We start from the raw sequence: 21,337 nt of genomic DNA, 5'->3' as shown, positions 1-21,337 counted from the left end.
TAGGTCACAGAGCATAAAACTGTCTGTTTTCACCCAACTGCAGGTCCAAGAGGTCACAATTGAAACCTGGGGTGTTTCCGCAACTCCCTGTGGTCTAACGATTATATAATAATACAAGCTAACATTTTTATAGTACTTCCTATGTGCTAAGCACTTTATAGATCTCTCATTGGAGCCTCGTGACAACTCTAGGAGGCAGGTGCTGTTATTAATCTAATTTTACAGTTGAGGAAACTGAGGTAAACAGAGGTTAAGTGACCTGGCCAGGGTGACACAGCTAGTAAGAATCCAAGGCCAGATTTGAAGTCGTGTCTTTCTGACCTCTCTATCCCCTGTGTATGACAGTAATATGGGAAGAAATGACTCACCGAACTAGAATCTATAAGCACTGGTTAGGCCTTTAGGAAATTGTGGTTTGATTAGTTATTCAGGAGCCGCAGAGAAAGAGAGAGACTCCCCAGCTTACCCCACTCACCTCCCAAGCGTTTTCTCTGTATGAGATGGGAGCCGTCCAGGCTGAAGGCTTGTGTTTCTCAGTTCTCTTCTCTATCCTGTGGGCAATTATATCAGAAGGATGTGTCTGGAGTGATGTGAACTTTTCCTGCCTTTCCCATAATTCTGCCCTAACCCATAGGGTGGGAACAGAGCTCGGAGAAACACAGAATCTGAGATCTGGGAGAGACTTCGGAGCATCGACTTTTAGAGCTGGAAGGACCTTAGACCATAAAATGTCAGTGGTGGGAGGGGCCCTTACAGCGGGAAGATAGCTTAGAGCTGAGAATGTGGGAGCTAGTGGAGGGATTTTAGAATGGAGAGCATCAGGCCTGGCAGGGGACCTTAGTATAGAGAATATCAGAACGTGGAGGGGCCTTAGAACATAGATTGTGACAACACAGGACCAGGGGCAGTTAGGTAGTGCTGTGGATAGAGTACCAGCTCTGGACTCTGGAGGACCTGAGTTCAAATGTGGCCTCAGACACTAGCTGTGTGACCCTGGGTAAGTCATTTACCCCTGATTGCTTCAAAAACAAAACAAACAAACCAAAAACCCCCATAAGACCCGAGGATCTTGGAGACTGTCGATAGTCCAACTTTCTCACTTTCCAGGGGAAGGAGCTGAGGCCTAGAGGGGTAAGGTGACTTGTCTAAAGTAATATGAAGTTTTAAAAGTAGGATCCAGACTCAGATCCCCTAATTCTCAATCCAGTCCTCCTTTTGTTAGTTCATTGCTCAGGGAATTTCATCCTAAGCCCTCCTCTCACAGAGAAAGCCAGAGCCTGGGAAGAGCATCTTAAAGCAAATTCCTAATGTTCTGACGGGCGTCCAGACCTTGCTTCTAGCTGGTCTCTGAGGGGGTTTCTGAGATCCTTTCCCGGTGTCAGTTACTCATCTTATGACTGACTTGCAGCACATGGAAGAGGGGTTGAACTGAGTTTTCCTTTGCGTTTCTGTGGTTGAAGGTCACAGATTCCCCGAAGCTCAGAGCAGGGAGAGTCCCCTGTGGCCCTCTTGTCCCCAATACCTGACCAAGAATCCCTAGCACAGCCACCTGACTTGTGGCCATCCAGCCTCAGAGAAAAGACCTTCAGTGGGGGGACTGCACGCCCTCCCCAGGCAGTTCATTCTTCTCTAGGGCAGCCTAAAGTGGCACAGTGCATGGAGAACCAGGCCTAGAATCAGGAAAACCTGAGTTCAAATCCAGCCTCAGACACGCACCAGCTGTGTGACCCTGGGCAAGTCACTTAACCCTGTTTGCCTCAGTTTCCTCATCTGTCAAATGAGCTGGAGAAGGAAATGGCAAACCACTCCAAGATCTTTGCCAAGACAACCCCACATGGGGTCACAGATTGTCGCACACCACTGAACAACAACAAGCCTGCCTTTCTGTGCTGTCTGTGTCTTGCCCCTCATTCTGCCCTCTGGAGCCAAGCAGGACAAATCTTACCCCTGGTTTTGTTCTTGGCTTATATGGCAGAACATAGAGCATGGCTTCTTAACCTGTTGTGTCATGGAGGCCTTGGGTAGTGTCTGGTGAAGCCTGTGGACCCCTTCTCAGAATGATGTTTTTAGATGCGTTAAAAAATACATGGGATTCAAAAGGAAACCAATCTTACTGAAGTGAAGTTAACAAAAAAATGTTTTTAAAAAAGTTCGCAGACCCCAGATTCAGAACTCCTAGAAAGAGGGACCATCATTGTCATGGCAGCCAGCCCATTAGTGAGGTTCCCTTTTCTCCCCCACCCCAACCCAGCTATTTCTTCCTTTGTTGGAATCTCTGGCCTCCTTTCCTCCCTGAAGGGTGGGGGGCCAAGGCTCTGAGAGCAGGCTTGGTCGGAAGGTGACGGTCGGGCAGACAAGCAAAGGCTTTGTTCAGGTGGAGCCATGTATGCGTGGACACCTCTCTGGAGTTCTGAGTCATCTGAAGGCCTCCCCCAGATCTCTTTATTTCGGGATTTCTGATCAGCCCCTATTCTGTAGTGAGCTTGGTAGGCTGTGCACCCCAGGTCTGCCTGGCCCAAGGACCCCATGCTATAGGCACCAGCCATTTGCTAGTGGTTTTGAGATTTTCCCTGGAACAGGCAGCTCGGGACACGTTGTATTTGATGCCCAGCAAAGCTGCCTGCATCCTTTCAGATGAGGTCATGTTTGTAGAGCAGTGAGCACAGTGCCTGGCACTTAACACCCGCTTGTTCTCTTCCCCCTTTCCCTTTCACTTCAGTAAACATTTATCAGGTACTTCCTCTGTGCAAGCCTCCAGTAGCCCAGGAACTGAAATTACAATCGCCCAGGGACAATGGAGAATGAATGATCGAACAGTTTTGCATTTTTGTATCCCCCAGCTCTAGCACGGGGCCTGGATTTGGTCAGGTGCTTAATAAACCAAGGAGCTGATTCAGGCAGGCTGTAACACATCACTTTGTGGAGCTGTGCTTGATGTTTACCTGTTGGGCTTGGTCACCCACTGATTGCACGTGGGGGAGGGAATGAGAGAAAGTGAAAACTCCACAAGTCCAGGCTGGTCATGGGGAGAGAAATAATTGATGGAAAGCTGGGGTGCCCCTCGCTGCGAGAAGTGGGTTGGACTTGATGAAGTCTAACATCTTATCAAGTTCTAGAGCCATGATTTTCCAACAGTTCCTAAGTAGAGAGACCTGGACAGGGGATTTGCAGGTAGGAAGGTTAGTCTGAAGAGTTGGAGGAAATACTCACCTTGATTGATTCATGGATTCATTTGACCAAGTTTTCAGCACAGGACCTTGGGAGATGTTCAGTCATTTCTTGGTGTTGCCCAACACTCTGTGACTCCATTTGCGGTTTTCTTGGCAGAGACACTGGAGCGGTTTACCCTTTCCTTCTCCAGCCCATGTTATAGATGAGGAAACCGAGGCCAGCAGGGTGAAGTGACTTGCCCAGGGTCACATAGCTAGGAAGTGTCTGAGGCCAGATTTGAACTCAGGAAGATGAGTTTTCCCAGCTCCAGGCTCAACACTCTATGGCACCTCCTAGCTGCCCAATGGACTGGAATACCCCCCAGTAGCTACCTCTGAAGGGTGTGCTGGAGTAGGCTCTGACTGAGCATTTGCTCTTGGGAAATTGCTGAAAACCAAGGTTTGATTAGGTTTTTTAAAATTATTATTATTATCTAGACTTAAGAAGGTGATGGAGATTCAACTTGCAAAAGCTTATCATGGCTGGAGAGCGAGCAGATTGACTGGCACACCACTGACCTCTCCCTTCCTTTTGTTCATGCCGGTCTTTCCTTATGGCACCTTGCCTCGTTAGTCTGTGCCTGTATGGATCCTGCCTTCTGTGGAGCTGCAGGCTGATAGGAGTTTCTCTCTCCTCCATTGAGATGGCCCCCCATGCCATGGGGCACATCAGGCTTGGTTTGGATGTCTCTGCTCATGTCTCAGGTCCCCTTTGAGTTCTTAGATGCTGGGGGCCAGGTCTGAGCTATTTGTAGTGCCCACTGTGCCCAGACTTGGGGCCTTGCATTCAGTAGGTGCTCAGCGGATATTTGTTGGATGAACGGATGACTACCGTGGTATCATGAAGGATAGTACAAACAAACTCTCTGCCCATCTGCTCCTTCTGCCACAACTCAGTCATTTGGAAAGAATGTGAGGACACATGAATGAGAAGGACTTAGCCCTGTGGCTGAATCTCAGATTTGGGTAGACTTCAGAAACCATCCAGCACAGTGTAGACCTGAAGAGGAATCCTGTCTGTCTTAGAACTGTCCGTGGTGATCGGTCCTTCAGCACCACCTCTACAGACAGCGTTCATCGCCTCTTTGCTCTCTCTTCTCCAGGTAACCAAAGACAGCTCTCATGTCCCCCCTGAGTCTTCTCCACAATGGCATCAGCTCTTTTGGGTTGCCCTGTCCCACTATTGCCAGCTGGCATTGAGGGTGCAGTCCACTGAAAACCTCAGATCTTTTTCAGACAAACTTATGTAGTAGCAACACCTTCCCCCTTGTAGTTCTGAGCTTGACTTTTTTTAGCCAAGTAAAAAATTTACTTTTCTCTTTATTAAATTTAGCCCTCATGTGTCAGCTTATTGAGACCTTTTTGGACTCTACCTCCAACACCCCACCTGCCAGTCAGCCCTTCTGTCTTTCTTTCTCACCTCTACTTCATAGAATCTCAGGTTCCCATCAGAACTCATAAGCACTAATGTCCCACACGGGACCTTGCCTGACCCAGACTAAAGACTAGTCTGTGCCACAGGATTGTTAATGAGGCTCAAATGAGATAATATTTGTAATGTGCTTAGCATAGTGCCTGGCACGTAGTAGGTGCTTCATAAATGCTTTTTCCTTTTCCTTCCCATTTCCCCCCATTACTATATATTTATTTTGTATGTATTTATATGTATATTTGTTGTTTCCCCTGGTAGAATGTAAGTTTCTCAGGAAGTTTTCAGAGGAAGAAATTAAAGATATCTATAGTCATATAAAAATGCTCTAAATCACTATTGATTAGAAAAATGCAAATCAAAACAACTCTTAGGTGCCACATCTCTCCTGTCAGATTGGCTAACATGTCAAAACAGGAAAATGATAAATGCTGGAGTGGGTGTGGGACAATTGGAACATTAATTCATTGTTAGTGGAGCTGTGAGCTGATCTAACTGTTCTGGAGAGCAATTTGGAACTATGCACAAAGGGCTATAAAAATGTGCATACCCTTTGACCCAGCAATACTACTTCTAGGGCTGTATCCCAAAGAGATCACAGAAATAGGAAAGGGACCCGTAGGTACAAAAATATTTATTGAAGCTCTTTTTGTAGTAGCAAAGAATTGGAAATCAAGGGGGTGCCCATCAATTGGGAATGGCTGAACAAGCTGTGGTATATGAAGGTAATGGAATACTATTGTGCTATAAGAAATGGGGACGATACGGACTTCACAATAACCTGGAAAGATCTATGTGATATGATTCTGAGTGAGGGGAGCAGAACCAGGAGAACATTGCACACAACCACGATATATGGATTCTGTGATGACTAACCTTAATAGACTTGGCTCTTCTCAGCAATCCTTTTTTCTTCTCTTTTGGTTTCGCTTCTTCTTTCTCATGATTCATTTCATTGGTTATAATTCTTCTTTACAACTTGACTATTGTGAAAATAAGTTTAATGCAAAGGTATATGTAGAACCTATATTGGATTACATACTGTCTTGGGGGGGGGGCCTGGGAGAGGGGGAGGAGAAAATTTGGAACTCAAAAACTTGGGGCAGCTAGGTGGGGCAGTGAATAGAGCACCGGCCCTGGAGTCAGGAGGACCTGAGTTCAAATGCGGCCTCAGACACTTGACAATCACTAGCTCTGTGACCTTGGGCAAGTCACTTAACCTGAGTTGCCTTGCCTTCCCCCCTCCAAAAAGAAAAAAAAAGGAGCCCCAAAACTTGTGGAACTGAGTGTTGTAAGCCAAAAATAAAAAATAAATTAAAAGAATGTAAGTTTCTTTAGGGCTGAAACCATTTCAATTATATCTTTGTATCCTGAGCCTATAGAAGTAGGTGATTAACAAATGCTTGTTAAATCAGATTGTCCATCTATAAATTGATCAGCAGTCTCACCTCTGTCTTTGATAAAAAGCATCACGAGGCAGTGTGGTGGCTAGGGAACTTGACTTGGAGTTTGGAAGGCCTCCATGTGACTTATTACCCTGCCTCTCTGGGTCTCTTTTCCTTATCTCCTCCAAAATGAGGGAATGGGACTAACTAATTTCTGGGTTCCCCTTTAGATCTACATCCTATGATCTGGGGTGTGAGTATCAATCATGGATCTTCCAGACTTTGGCATCTTAGGAGAGTCCCTTCCTCTGGTCCTCAGGCTCTCCTGTAAAATGAAGGGCTTGGCCTAAAGTAGGGGTGTCAAGCTCACGTGGCAGCGGGGACCACTAATCTATGTGTGAGGATCCCAGCATCAACTTGGTTTTCAAAAGTAATGTGACCCATGTTTTATTATATTTTTATTAATTTAAAAAATATTTTAATGTGGTTAAGGCCACACTTTAGAGGGTTGTGGACCACACGTGATCCCCAGGCTGACCTGAGCATTGGACAACTCTGATCTGCTTGAACTGCAAGGCTGCCATGATAAGAGCTGCTCAGACCACTATTCCTTACAGAGACTCCTTCAGTCTTTTTCCCAAAAGCCGTTGGTGAGACCCTGCTCAACTCCATCACCCCAGGGGAAGATACTTTTCTTAGGACATATTGTTGCTAAAGTGAGAGATGATCTGGCATAATAAAGATAGGATGTAGAGATGTGTATATGAGAAAATACGATTGACAGCAAGGTGGTACAGTGGATAAAGTACTGGCTCTGGAGTCAGGAGGGACCTGAGTTCAAATCTGGCTTTAGACACTTACTAGCTGTGTGACCCTGGGCAAGTCACTTAACTCCAAGTGCCTCCAAAAATAAATAGGAAGTATGATGTCATATCTCCCCAAATATCACTTTACTGGATTGGTTTCTGTGTTGGCCAGTGTATTTAATATATCTTTTCAGTAGTTTCATCCTGTACAGAATACAGCAGCGTCCTTTAGAGATAACATATAGGGTTTGTTTTTTCTTTCATCTTTTAAAAGTTAGGCAGGAAAAACCTGCGTGTGTCTAATTGTTTTTCAGTCATGTCTGACTTTTCCAAACTCCATTTGGGGTTTTATTGGCAGAGATACTGGAGTGGTTTGCCATTTCCTCCTCTGGCTCATTTTACAGATGAGGAACTGAGGCAAACAGGGTGAAGTGACTTGCCCAGGGTCATACATCTAGTAAGTGTCCGAGGCTGCATTTGAACTCAGGTCTTCCTGACTCAAGGTCCATCCACTGCACCACCTACCTGCCCCAAGAAGAAATATAACTTTCCACCATAACATTATTTCTAAGAGAAAATCAGATTCAACTTAAAACATTCTACAGATCCTTTTATCTCTTTCTTGTTTTAAAACGACGGCCTTTTAAATATATGTACACACCATATATGTATAGTGAAGGAAAATGATAGCCATATATATATATGTCCATGTATACATATACATTTGTGTACATACATATGTGTGTACGTGCATCTGTATATGCACACCTACACGTGTGTAGATCCTATAGACCATGTGTGTATATGTGTGTGTATATATGATTGCCTTGTTCAGTCATTTTCAGTGATTTCTGACTCTCTGTGACCCCATTTGGGGTCTTCTTGGCAGAGATGCTGGAACGGTTTGCCATTTCCTTCTCTAGCTCATTTTACAGATGAGGAACTGAGGCAAACAGGGTGAAGTGACTTGCCCAGGGTTACACAGCTAGTTAGTGTCTGAGGCTGGATTTGAACTCAGGAAGATGAATCTTCCTGACTCCAGGCCCAACACTCTATCCACTCTGCCACCTAACACTGTGTGTGTGTGTGTGTGTGTGTGTGTACATACACACATACATATATTAAAATTATGTATATAAAATTATGCATATATTATATATGTGCATATTTGTGTGTGTATAAAATACATAAAAATTTACCCTTCTCTCTTGACTCTCAGTATCCTCCTTTTTGCCATGTCTCCCAATAATGCCTCATCCCACACCCGTAATCCACCACCTTTCTGCCGAGAGGAGGGAAGGCAGCTTTTTCCATCAGCCGTCTGATCTCATGAGTGGTCAGCCCCCTGACCAGGGTTCTGGGGGCTTTTGGTGACGTTTTCATTGATGCTATTGTGGTCAGGGGCTTTTCTAGAAATGTTACTCACCAGAAGGATGGGGATGACTGTCCACTGGTTAGAAGTTTCACTTCTCTGAGACTTCTTTCTATGGGACTCTGAGGGGGTGTGTGTGTGTGTGTGTGTGTGTGCATGCATGCGTGTGAGTACACAGTGGGGGAAAGAGAATCAGCTCATTATTAAATGAGGCTCAGCTTCCTTTTTTTCTGGAATAGGAAGAAAAATCATAGGTTGTCAAGCTGGAATATGCCTGGTACTCATTTAGTCCAACCCCCCCCCACCTTTTTTTTACAGAGGAGGAAACTGAGGCCCAGAGATGTTATGTCAACAGACATTTAGTCATTGATTACTCATTATGAGACAGGCACTGTACTAAAACCGGGGGATACCAAGAAAAACAATATCAACCTGCTTTGTTTTTGTGTCCAGGACCCCATGGGCAGTCTGGTAAAGCCTGTGGACTTTTGCTCAAAATCCTGTTTTTTAAGTTCATTAAATAAAATACATCAGATTACAAAGGGAGACAATTATATTGAAATAGTTGTCTTTTTAAAATTAAATATTTTGTTTTTTTCTAATTTCACGTAAAAACAATTTTAGAATTCATTTTTAAGTATTTCGAGTTTCAAATTCTCCTCCTCCCTCCCTTACCTCTCCCCTCATTGAGAAGAGAAGCAATATGATATAGGTTATACATGTGCAGTCATCTAAAACATTCCCATGTTAGTCATGTTGTGAAAGAAAACAGACAAAAAAACATGAAAAAAAAAGAAAAAATTAGTCTGCTTTGATCTGCATTCAGATTCTATCAGTTCTTTTTCTGGAGGTGGATAGCATTTTTCATCATGAGATGGAATTTTCTTGAATCGTTGAGTTGCTGAGAGTAGCTAAGTCATTTGCAGTTGTTCATCAAACAATAATACTGTGTACAGTGCCCTGGTTCTGCTCACTTCACTTTGCATCAGTTCATATAAGTCTTTCCAAGTTTTTCTGAAACCATCCCCTTATCATTTCTTATAGCACAATAGTACTCCATCACAATCATATATCCCGATTTGTTTAGCTATTCCCCAATTGATGGGCATCCCCTCAGTTTCCAATTTTTAGCCACAAAGGAGCTGCAATAAATAATTTTGTGATATAAGTCTTTTTCCTTCTTTAAAAAAAAAATCTCTTTGGGATTTAGACCTAATAGTGGTATTGCTGGGTCAAAGAGTATGTGTAGTTTTATAACCCTTTGGGCATAGCTCCATATTGCTCTCCAGAATGGTTGGGTCAGTTCACAACTCCACCAACAGTGCATTAGTGTCCCAATTTTCCCACATCCCCTCCAACATTTGTCATTTTCCTTTTCTGTCCTTTCAGCCAAGCTGATAGATGTGGGATGGAACCTCAGATTTGTACCAAGATAACTTTCACTCAACCATTGTTTTCTCACTTGAAAGCAAGCAGCGAGGTGGTGCAGTGGATAGAATGTAGGACCTGGTGTCAGGAGGACCTGCAAATCCAACCTCAGATACTTACTAGCTGTGTGACCCTGGGCATGTCATTAACCACTCTAGGTCTCAGTTTTCTCACCTGTAAAGTCAGGTGTTTGTAGATTTGGTTGTAGCCTCTTCAGATCCTTCCAGCTCTAAATCTATGGCCGATAACCTGAATTTTATTGACAGACCAGCCTCCTTGTCCACAAGACCTTTAATGTATTCATTCATTCATTTGTTTATTTGTTCATTTATTTATTCATTCATTCCTTTGGTTTATTTATTTGTCTGTCATTTATCTATTTTGCCTCTTCTGGTAGGCCAAATTTAAGGAATTTCATTTTCATGAAGTTTAAGCTCATGGAGATGAGTAAGAGTGTCTTATAGTTCTCTCAATTCTTAATAATGACAGGCCATGACAGGCCATCTAGCTGGTGTTTCACAGATACCTGTGAATTGTAGAAGTAGAAGGGACCTTCAAAAATATCCGCTCTCTCTTATACTTGCCTGAGAATCCCCTTCACAGTCTTCATAGCAGATGGTCATCCGTCCCTGGCTTAGAGACCTCCAGTGATAGGGAGCTCACTGCCTCTCAAGGCAGCTCCTTCCCCTTTTGGATAGTTCTAAATTGTCTGCAAGTTCCTACCAATACTTATTGTTTTGAATATCTTCCCATGTCCTTTCATATTTAAGAACAATAAAATGGTTCCCATGTCAAGGTTATGGGAAGGAAGCCAGGGGCCCAGATAGTCCACACTCTAGGTATTTATCCTCTGCTTAAATGAGATTTGAACTGTCCAGTTGGTCAATTCATGAAGGAAGAAATGAAGGGCCTAGAGGTGGGAAGGGTTGAGGGTTCTGAAAGCAGTAATGACCAGCATTTATTACACTGTGTTGTGCATCTATCACTCAAATCTTTCTGTAGCTCTAGAATTTCATTCATTTGTCAGCTATTAGACGGATGGATGGATGGATGGATGGATGGATAGATGGACAGGTACATGGACAGATAGATGGATAGACAGATGGATAGGTAGACAGATAGGTAGATAGGTAGATAGATAGATGGACAGGTAGATAGACAGATGGATAGATGGATAGATAGATAGATAGATAGATAGATGAATGGATTGACAGATGGATAGACAGACAGATAGATGGATAGATAGATGGATAGACAGATGGATAGATAGATGGATAGACAGATAGATGGATGGATAGAAGATAAATGGATGGATAGATAGAAATAAGTTATATAGTGCTTGCTATGTGCCAGGTACTTTGCTGACCTCTGTGAAAACAAATATAAGCTAGCAAGACAGTCTCTGTCCTAATGTCCTCAAGCTACTTACATCCTAATGGAAGGAGAAGACACATGGAAGGGGGTGAGAGGCCAGAGCTAGATGGAAAAAAGGAGGGGCAAGATTGCTGGCAAGGTGGGACCAGAGAATCCAAAATGTGTGGGAGTGAAAGGGCTTAAATGACCTGGAAACCTCATGAAATGATGGCCTGGGCCAGGCACTTGCTATCAAGCAGAGAAGGCCCAAGGGGTGGAGACATTTGGAGTACATGGAAAAGTCTTAAAAGTCAGGAATGACGTGCCAGGAGTAGGTACCCTCTCTGTTCCCAGCCCTGTACTTGGCACTAGAGAGGGTGCCAAGTAAAGGATCTTATCTTCTCAGATGACTCAGTGTACACAGTGCTGGGCCTGGAGTCAGGAAGACCTGAGTTCAAATCCTGCCTCAGACATTTATTAGCTTGTGACCCTGGGCAAGTCACTTCACCCTGTTTGCCTCAGTTTCCTCATCTGTAAAGCGAACTAGAGAAGGAAGTGGCAAACCCCTCCAGTACCTCTGCCAAGAAAACCCGAAATGGGGTCATGAAAAGCCAGACATGACTGAACACACAAGAAGATAAATACTGTGTGATCCCGGCCCTCGGTGACAGCAGAGTCCAGCAGGGAGAATTATAATCACAAGAGTCCTTGTGTGTATGTAGGTTGAAACCTTGCACATTCACTGATAAATTGAATCTAAACTTGGTTGTGATACTTGTCTACAGGGTTGGTTGGGATGCACTCCCTTCCCAAGGATACCAGGGCACTGTCCTGCCCACTGCCCCTGCTGTGACTGCAGAGGGTAGGGCTTTCAGGGTTGGGTGGACTGGCTTTATTTACTTATTCATTTATTTATTTATAAAACATTCTTAAGGGGGAGCATTCCTATCCAGCAGGGCTTCAGATTGATTGACAGGTCACATGCTTCTTAGAAGCTCAGGCCTGGTAATTCATTTAAAAGACATTTTTCTTTTTTAATTTAATGGAGGAAATCATTAGCAGGGAAATTGGTAGAAACTGATTTACACTGGTATTCAGAGGGTTGTGGTGGGGAGGAGGTCGGAAGCCAAGGAGAAACCCAGTTCTAATTGCACTTGTTCTAGAAATATGGCAGTATGGCCTTCCCAGAAACCTTAGTGGGATGGGCAGACGCCTCAGGCTGGAACTCAGCCCCTCTGGGACCTAAAACAATCTACTTTTGGGGTCTAGAGCTATGGAGCTATCTGGTCCAGCATGTCCATTTTACAGATGACGAGACTGAAGTAGAGACTTTTCTGAGGTCATGCAGGTCTCTGAAGCTTCCGGGTCCTCTGGGTCCAGAGCTAGCGTATTGTGGTATAGCCCACAATAAAGTCCTGGGCATGGTTCGGAGCCCTACCTCAGAGATTTACTAGCTGGGTGACCTTGAGAATGTCATTTCACATTTCTGAGACTCAGTTTTCTCATCTGTAAAATGCAGACACCTACCTCACAGAGTTAAGAGCTCCAGTGAGACCGTGACAAAGCATTTTGCAAACCTGAAATGTCAGCATTTATTTATCGTCCTTATTTCTTGAGACTGCTGGAAAGGCAGCAGCCATCGATGGTCCCTAGCCGCTGATTGTTCCAATACCGATTGGTACAGTATCTTTAACATGCTCCATTTTGGTGGCCTGGGCCAGGTGTGCCCCCATCACGCAACCTGGTGGCCTCCTGCATCCAGGGGCCTCACCATGGTGGTGCCGTGCTTAGAACACACAGTGCATTGATCAACTTTGGCTCTACTGGGGCTCAGAACTCTCGAACTCAAGACATCCTCCAGTGAGTAGAGATTACAGATATGTGCCATCACCCCTAGCTATTATCATCATTATCAATCATAGTAATTGTTACTCTGTTAAAGATGCTGATATCCTGGAGTGAACACAAGTGATGCTGTCAGAAAACCCAATTCCGTTCCGCCCTTGATTCTCTCATGCTCTGGCGTGTTGGCCTGGCGAGGTCCCAGTGTCCTAGCCCCAGGGTAAGTTAGCGGGTGATGCTCTTTCTGCTTTTGGGAATCTTATTCTTTTGCTATCATTCCCAGGGAAATTGGACTAGGACCCCCAGCCTGGGAAAAGTCCTACGTGCGCCTCTCACTTCATCTGGTTCCAAAAAGCTGCAACTGGGTTCACCCTAAAAATAACCAAACATACAAACAGCTTCATCATGCTAATGTTTTTCATATTTGCAGGCCAAAGAATTTAAAGGTACAGTGGTTTTGGTTTTTCCCATATTGTAAACTCCCTGGTAGAAGAGGGTGTTGGAGGAAGAGAGAGGGGAAAGAGACCCAGTTGACTTTGAGGCTGCTGTCTTCTAGGCTTCTGAGCATGGAGCTGTTAGACCAGGTCTTCCATAAGAATAAGAGCTATGTTTTATCTCAGCTTGAACTCTCCCCTAGTGCCTAGCACAATGCTCTACACACATTAGGTGGTTTCTTGAGGCTCGGCTCAAACGTCACATCCCACAAATGAGGAGTGGTCTTCCCTGATCCCCTCAACTGCTTGTGTCTCCCCCCAGAAAATCATCTTGTATTTATTTGCTGTATATTTATGTGCTTCCACTTACATGAAGCTTAACCTGATGATCTAGTGACCGAAAAGTGTGGTAGGAGAAGGGAAGAGAATGAGTATTTTTAAGCACCCACCGTGTGCTAGGCACTGGGCTGTGCACTTTGCAAATGTTATCTTGAGCTCTGGAGTGAGAGGCCCTGGTTCTGACACTCAGTGGCTCTGTAAATTCAGGCAAATCACTGACCTCACTTTTTCCTTGCTGCATCAGATGGCCGTGCAGCTCTAGATCTGGGATCCATCGTATGATTCCCCCTCTGCTGGGGGTGGTGGCAGGGAGGGGGGAATTGTGTATGTTCTCTTTCCTGATAGAATGTGAATTCTTGGAGAGCAGAGATTGCTTTGCTTGTCTTTGAATCCTTAGAACCTAGCATAATGGTTGGTGTGTATGCAGTAGGCACTCGATAAATGCTTGCTGGTTGATTGATTAATAACTACTGGTGAGGAACTCTCTGTGGCTATACCTGGTGAGAGAGCATGCATGGTCTAATGGATTCAGGGATTAAGAAGAGCTGAATTTCAGGGCAGCTAGGTGGCGCAGTGAGTAGAGCACCAGCCCTGGAGTCAGGAGGACCTGAGTTCAAATCCGGCCTCAGACACTTGACACATGTCCTTAGCTGTGTGACCTTGGGCGAGTCACTTCACCCCAATTGCCCTGCCAAAAAAAACAAACAAACAAAAAAAAGCTGAGTTTGAATGTGGCCTCAGGCGTTCACGGGCTGTGTGATGCCTCTCCGATCTTCACTTACCTCGCTTGTAAAATGGGAATGAATGCTCACAACATTCACAATCAGGTGAGGTAAAATACAGAAAAGCACTTTGCAAGTCTTAAGGTATGATGTCACTGAATCTCAGGGTTTTCCATGTTGAAGGGCCCTCAGAGGCCAGCTAGTACAGCCTGTGCTGCCAAATGTCATCTATTATTATTCACATGTCTCTGGTGGTGCTGTCAGTATGGAAGGAAATGAGCTTCCTTCCTATGTCCATCACTAGGCTTTAGGGGGTCGTCTGGAAAAAGAACTCCTCCTCCAGATTTGCTGTTTGGGTCTCCTTGCTGCACGTCGTCTGTAAAATGGGTGGGCACTTAGTGAATCAGGGATGGGGATGAAGGATTGCAGTTATCCTGTGCAGAATAAAACTGAGGTGAGGTGGGATGGGCAGGGGGGTAGAGGTGACAATCGGCAGAATAGAAAACCCCAGTGTTCACAGAAGGAGGTGGAAACCCATTGGGCTTTCATCAGCTTATAGAACACTGGAACCGGAGGGCAGGAACTTAGAGACCACGTATCCCAAATTCCTGCCCAAGGAGAGGAAGCTGCCGGCTGCCCGAATGGCTCTGTTGAGGAGCACTTCTGAGAAGTGGATGCCGGCTTCCAATGCCAGACTTGCTTTGTCTCTCTTCATGGTCCCCTCCGGGGAATCCTCCCTTGCATTTTCCTTTGCAATGGGGAGAGGCCACCTAAGGGAGAAGAGAGATGAGGAAAGGAAGGAATGAATCATCCCTCCTGCTTGCCTCCAGCCTAGTCTGAGGGCCTTCTGCAGGAAGCAGCCTGGGGCCCTCTCCCCTAGACACCCTCCCTTCCTCATCCCAGGCTGGACAAGGAAGAAGCAAATCCCTGAGCGAGTGTAGCAGGAACAAGGTGGTGGGGGAAGGGAGGGAGGATATTGTGGAGCCTGTGGAGCAGAACCCCGAGGTTCTGGGGCAGTCTCTATCCCTCTGGGCCTTGCCCTGACCTTCACAGCTGTTGCTTTTCCTTCCTGGGGATGTGGAGGGACTTGGAGCAGATGCATGAATGTAGACTAAATCTTGGTTTAGCCCTGGGAGTCAGTGCTGTTCAGTGGCTGGTTGGAAGAATTTCAGATCCAGAAAACTTGGGTTCAGATCCTGGCATTAGAGCTAGAAGGGCCCTCACAGGCCTGAGTCTAACCCTCTTATTTTACATGTAGGGAAGTTAAGTGCCCTGCCCCGATAAAGAGTATGCATCCAAGGTAGGGACTAGGGATTGAATCCTGCCTCTGAGTACAAGGCTGCATTCATGACAGACACCATGCTACTTCTTGTTCCTGTAGGTCGCTTTACCTGAATGGTTCTCAGTTTCCCCCCATGTGAAATGATGGATTGGACCTGAGACTCTGGCATGACAGGGTGGAAGTGTGTTAGATGCGAGTGATGCCCATTCCCATCATAGTTTTTAAAATGAAATCCTGGGATTCTTGGCTCACAAGAGCTCCATGGTCCGTCTCTGGGCCTCAGAAGGCAGTCCTCTCACTTTACAGGTGAGGAAACTGAGGGCCAGAGTACCTGCCCCAAGGTCACACATGTATGAAGCAGTGAAGCTACAAAGTTAGGATTGTAGTCACGTTAGGACTCACACTCTCTCCTGTTGGCCGAGCCCCTCTTGGGCATCATCTGGGACTCTGTCCCATTTGGCAGGAGGCTTGCCTGGGTTGGAGTAGTCCTACAGGCAACTCCAGACCTCGAGAGCCAATGTGGTCTCCTCAGACTGTGGTCCATTAATGGCACATGACTAAACTTGGGAATCTTCCTTCTAACTCAGCCAGGCCATCTGTGCCTGCCCAGACATTCCGCAGGTGACCTCGTGAGTTGCTGGGGGAAACGGGAGCGTGTGGGGGTGGTTCTAGAAGCAGGAGGGATGGGTTGCTGGGGACAGGCCTGAAGGCCTGGCCCACAGAGTGGACTTGATGGCAGAGCTTTAATTAGAAGTACCCACTAATGAGGTTCTGTCCCCTCAGAAGGGAAGAGGTGGCTGAGTTTTAGGCAGAGGGCAACGTGGCCAGCAGAAGAGAAGGGGGGTAAGTGGACAAAGTCAGTGTTGATGGGGGAGTGGGGAGTCAGTATATGGGGGGATGGGGAGGGCATGCGCCCGCCAAGACCTAGCAGGGACTTTGGGAGTGGGAAGGAGGAGACCCAGCTTTGCCATGGGGACTCTTACTAGTGTCTGTCTCCATGTTCATAACCAAGCTCGTCCAGTGGGTTTCCCAGTTGGGATGGTTGCTTGTAATTAAAAAACACTCATGATCCAATTTGGTCCACCCTGGAGACGGGCAGCTTTGAAAGAAAATTCCCCAAGGAGGGGTTCATGGGAACTCCACTGGTCTCTGGAAAAGCTAATTTAAAAAACAATCAAAGAACAGAAGGGCACCTGGCCTGTTAGGGCTGGTGCTGGAAAGAGTGTGGCTCTAGAGTTCAAAACCCACTATGGGCACTCACTACCCTGGTGACCTTGGGTAAGTCTCTTCACCTCCCCTGGACTCAGTTTCCTCAATTGTAAAAGAAAGGAGTTGAACTAGATGACCTCTGAGCTCCCCTTCCCTCCTTCCAACTCACATTTTGTAAACCTGTGATCTCATGATCTCATTTCTGTTGACCTTGAGAGTTTCCATGGAGGGAGTATTTCCTTTTGGGCAGCCCATACTCTTGGTTGCCATGTATAAGACTGTGTTAACCACCCAAAGGCTGGGAGTTAGGTGGTCTGTTCTGAGTCGGGATGTACTGTTGAGGACCTGTGTGGCACCGGCTAAAATCCTTCTCCTCGATGGGTCTCAGTTTGCTCATCTGTAAAATGAGATGGTTTCGCTAGGATCCCTTGAGGGAACCAAGTCCTGTGAATCTAAGCTTGGTAGATGAGAGGTGGAGGGTCTGAAGGCATTGGCTGGTTTTCCATCTAGACTTGCAGCTGGCTTAGGCCCCAGATAGCCATCCCTGGCAGACGTTGGCTTTCGGCCCAGGCTTTTGGCCTGAGCTTCCTTTTCCAGGGAAGGAGGTTCCTCCCCCATCCTCCATCCCAACAAGTCTAGGAAATCAGCTTCTTTGGAAATCTTCCAACAGCGACTCAGCCCAGGTCAGTGACTGAGGGTGGGGAACCATGTGGGAAAGGTGCTAGCTTTTCTCCCCACCCCTCACCCCGTTCTTCTAGAGGCACTAATAGGAGAATGGTAGTTTCCAACTTACAGTTACTGTCCCATTTTACCAATGAAGAAACAGGCCCAGAGAAGGAAGGTGACTTTCCCAAGGTCACACAGAGTCAGAACAAGCATCCATAGCTTTCATATCCAAACCCAGTTGCTGTCATATCATGCCAATCAGCAAGCATTTATTAAGTGCCTGCTGGGTGCCAGAAGCCCTGTGGTAAGCTAATCTTTGGAGACATTTCCTGCCCTCATGGAGTTGAATATATGCAAAATAAATAAGATGGGGAAGGAGGCACTAGCAGCTGGCAGGATCGGGAAAGGCCTCACCTGGTTGTGAAAGAAACTAAGGTTTGCAGCCACTCTTATCTATGATCTGCATCTTCTGGGCGCCTCCAGTCAGTCAACAAGCATGGGTTATGTATCTGTGATGCGCCTAGTACTGGGCTAGGCTGGGGAGACGAGACAATAACCTCAGTCATAGAGTCTGAAGCAGCTTCCGAAGTGGCAAATGAGGCAGGGGCCTTGGCTGGTCCCTGGTCTGTTACCCCGTGCCCCTCATGGGGGCTGGGCAAGTTTAGCGAGGGCAGTGGTCACCATGCTCCAGGCAGCCCAACACCCTAGGGTCTGTCTGTTCTTCCTGTGACTAGGTTAAGCCATTGGTCAGTGGAGGAGGAGGAGGAGGAAGAGGAGGCAGAAGGGCTGCATTTGAGAGCTTGGTCCGGAAACGGTGAGCCTGGGGCCTTGTGCTGTGGTTTCCCTTTACTCGCATGCCTAATGGAGGCCGGCCTGTCCCTCCCCGGTCTGACCCAGCAGAGGAGGACCTGTAACACTGCCACTGATAGCAGTGGCCCCCATTGTCACTGGCTTTGGAAGGTTTGTCTCAGCCTCTCTTCCTCAGGATAGGTCCATTCTGCCCTGTCTAGTGTACCCATTGTATGACTGAGGCCATTGTCCTTGAGAATGGAGGCTGGGTTTGTACCTCTTCTCCAGTGCCTCTGGACACCAAAGTGGACCCCAGAGGGATAGAGGGAGGGGAGGGGAAGAAATCCATATTTCCATAACAGCTCCTTTGTGCAGGCGTCGGGCTAAGGGTGCCTTGCCCAGCGTAAAAACCTTTTGTTAAATTAGGTGAGTTGCATTGACAATGGAGTCTGGGCAGGTTTATAGACTGGCCAGCATAAGCCACTTATGACTGATCCCGATCCAGGTGGCCATGCTTGGCCTCCTTAGTGGGGCAGTGGGCTGACCCCTCCCTCCCATATGGGGTGGGGAGAAAGGATTCCCTGAGGCTTGGGGATGGCTCTACCCTGACTTCCCCCGGGGGATGTGCTGATAGTTGCTAAATGGAACTGGTGACTCTGGTCATGGTTAGAGTTGGCATTGGTCCCAGAGGCTCCCTGGGGGAGCTACCACTCGGGGCCTTTGGATTCCCTTTTGGGGGGATCATTGCTGGTGATCAGTGCCCCACTCTGGGATCATAGGGAGGAAGAAGTGAAATGTGCCTCCTGTTCGCCAGCTCCTTCCTCTTCCCCTAAAGTAGTACCTGAACTAGGGTGGCGGGAAAGGGGGAAGGAAAGATCTGGGAGGGGGAGAGGAGGAAGGAGAGATCTGGGGGAGAAAGAGGGGGAAGGAAAAATCTGGGGGGAAGAGGGGAAGGAAAGATCTGGCAGGAAGGAGGGGGAAAGAGAGATCTGGGGGGAAGAGGGGGAAGGAGAGAAAAAGATCTAGGGGGAAAGAGGGGGAAGGAGAGAAAGGAAAGATCTAGGGGAAAAGAGGGGGAAGGAAAGATCTGGGAGGGAAGAGGGGGAAGGAGAGATCTGGGATGGGAAGGAGAGAAAGGAAAGATCTAGGGGAAAAGAGGGGGAAGGAAAGATCTGGGGGGAGGGGGAAGGAAAGGTCTGGGGGGAAAGAGGGGGAAAGAGAGATGGGGGGAAGAGGGGGAAGGAGAGAAAAGAAAGATCTAGGGGAAAAGAGGGGGAAGGAAAGATCTGGGGGGGAAGAGGGGGAAGGAGAGATCTGAGGGGCAAGAGGGGGAAGGAAAGATCTGGGAGGGAGAGAGGAGGAAGGAAAAATCTGGGGGGGAAGAGGGGGAAGGAAAGATCTGGGGGGGAAGAGGGGGAAGGAGAGATCTGGGATGGGAAGGAGAGAAAGGAAAGATCTAGGGGGAAAGGGAGAAGGAAAGATCTGGGAGGGGGAGAGAAGGAAGGAAAGATCTGGGGGGAAGAGGGGGAAGGAAAGATCTGGGGGGAAAGGGGGAAAGAGATCTGGGGGGAAGAGGGGGAAGGAGAGATCTAGGGGGAAAGATGGGGAAGGAGAGATCTGGGGGAGAAAGAGAGGAAAGAAAAGATCTGGGATGGGAAGGAGAGAAAGGAAAGATCTAGGGGGAAAAGGGGGAAGGAAAGATCTGGGGGGAAAGAGAGGGAAGGAAAGATCTGGGGGGAAAGAGGGGGAAGGAAAGATCTAGGTGCCTTTCTCAGGACCTTTAGTAGGGTTGGGGGAGAGTTTGGTACAAGAAGACAGGGAGGCCCCCACCCTATTGTACCGCTCTGTTCTAACCTGACATTATTAAGATTCAGTGGATTCTAATATTCTAATTAACAGTTATGAAGTTTTTCTTCCCCTCCCTCCATGAACACTGGCTCTGGAGTTTGTGATTCTGGGTTCAAAATCCCATCTCAGACAGTTATTGCCTGTATGACCCTGGACAATTTCTCCAGCTTCCTCAAGGCTCAGTTTCCACATCTGTGAAATGGGGAGGCTGGACTAGCTGGTCTTTGTGGCCCCACACAGCCCTGCATCTAGGATCTTATTTTCCTCTGCTGAGCGCAGGGGCTCCTTGATCAGAGGCTGTGCCCCGGGCTCCCCCCTTGGGTGGCCATCTGCCCAGAAGGTTTTCGGGGAGGTGGCTGGCTGCCTATTAAAATGTTGTATGGATTGGCTATTTTCTGTTGCTATTCCTCCGGCATATGGCTCTCCCGCCCTCCTCAAGCTCACTGAACAGCTCCCTTTTCTCCATGGCAACTTAGCTCAGTGAAGGAAGAGAATCGATTCTCCCTCCCTGTTCCCCCCCCCCACCCTTGCCAGCCTCCCTCCCTCCCCCACCGTGCCGGAACATGGCTCTCCTGTCCCAGTGATACATGCCTGGTGGTGGCCCTCCAGCCTCCCTGCGCGGACCGCCTGCGAGAGATGCCAGCTAGGAGCTTCCTTAAGCATGTCCAGATGGAGATGGTTCCAGGAGCCCCCAAAGAGATGGGGGGGGCAGGTGGAAGAGACCCAGGCCCGCCAATACTTGTACGTGCCTTTCTCTCCTGTTTTGTTTTTCTCTCTCCTTACCTTTTCTTCCTGAAAGGTAATTCTCTGTTCCTTATGGGATGTGGCCTGGCTGCGCTGGGTTTGTTGGGCAGGGCTCGGCTTGCACGCCTCTCTCCAGAGTAGCTCCAGTGGAACAAGAAGCTGAATGGCAGGAAGGTGGCTAGCCCAGAAGAGTGGCTCAGTGATTTTGGGGATGGGGAGGAAGGTTTTTATAAAACCTCATAGGATATTGTCAAAACAGTCTTGTTTTTCAGGTACAAGTTCCTGCTTGGTTTCTTTCCTGGGAAGTAGCAACATAGACTTAACTGGATTGTACTTAGACAGAGGGGGTGGAGGAGGGGGCAGATAATTTAGATATAGAAATATATATGTGTGTGTATGCCATATGTCTTTAGGTAAGGCATGAAAGAAGGAATGAGAGGGATGACTGAATGTACAGGGTTATTATCTGTCATCTCCGCC

At 47.0% G+C, this 21,337-nt stretch overlaps 1 protein-coding gene across 6 annotated transcripts in view; it reads left to right on the top strand.

Moving 5' to 3' along the window:
* PITPNM2 (phosphatidylinositol transfer protein membrane associated 2) overlaps positions 1 to 21,337 on the top strand; it is a 307,066-nt gene that overhangs the window by 117,543 nt on the left and 168,186 nt on the right. The gene's annotated exons all lie outside the window — the stretch shown is intronic.

The sequence above is a fragment of the Trichosurus vulpecula genome, chromosome 1 (assembly GCF_011100635.1).
Source record: "Trichosurus vulpecula isolate mTriVul1 chromosome 1, mTriVul1.pri, whole genome shotgun sequence".
Lineage (NCBI taxonomy): Eukaryota > Metazoa > Chordata > Mammalia > Diprotodontia > Phalangeridae > Trichosurus > Trichosurus vulpecula.
Note: the sequence above shows the minus strand (reverse complement) of the source record. Positions and strands in the feature narration are given on the sequence as shown.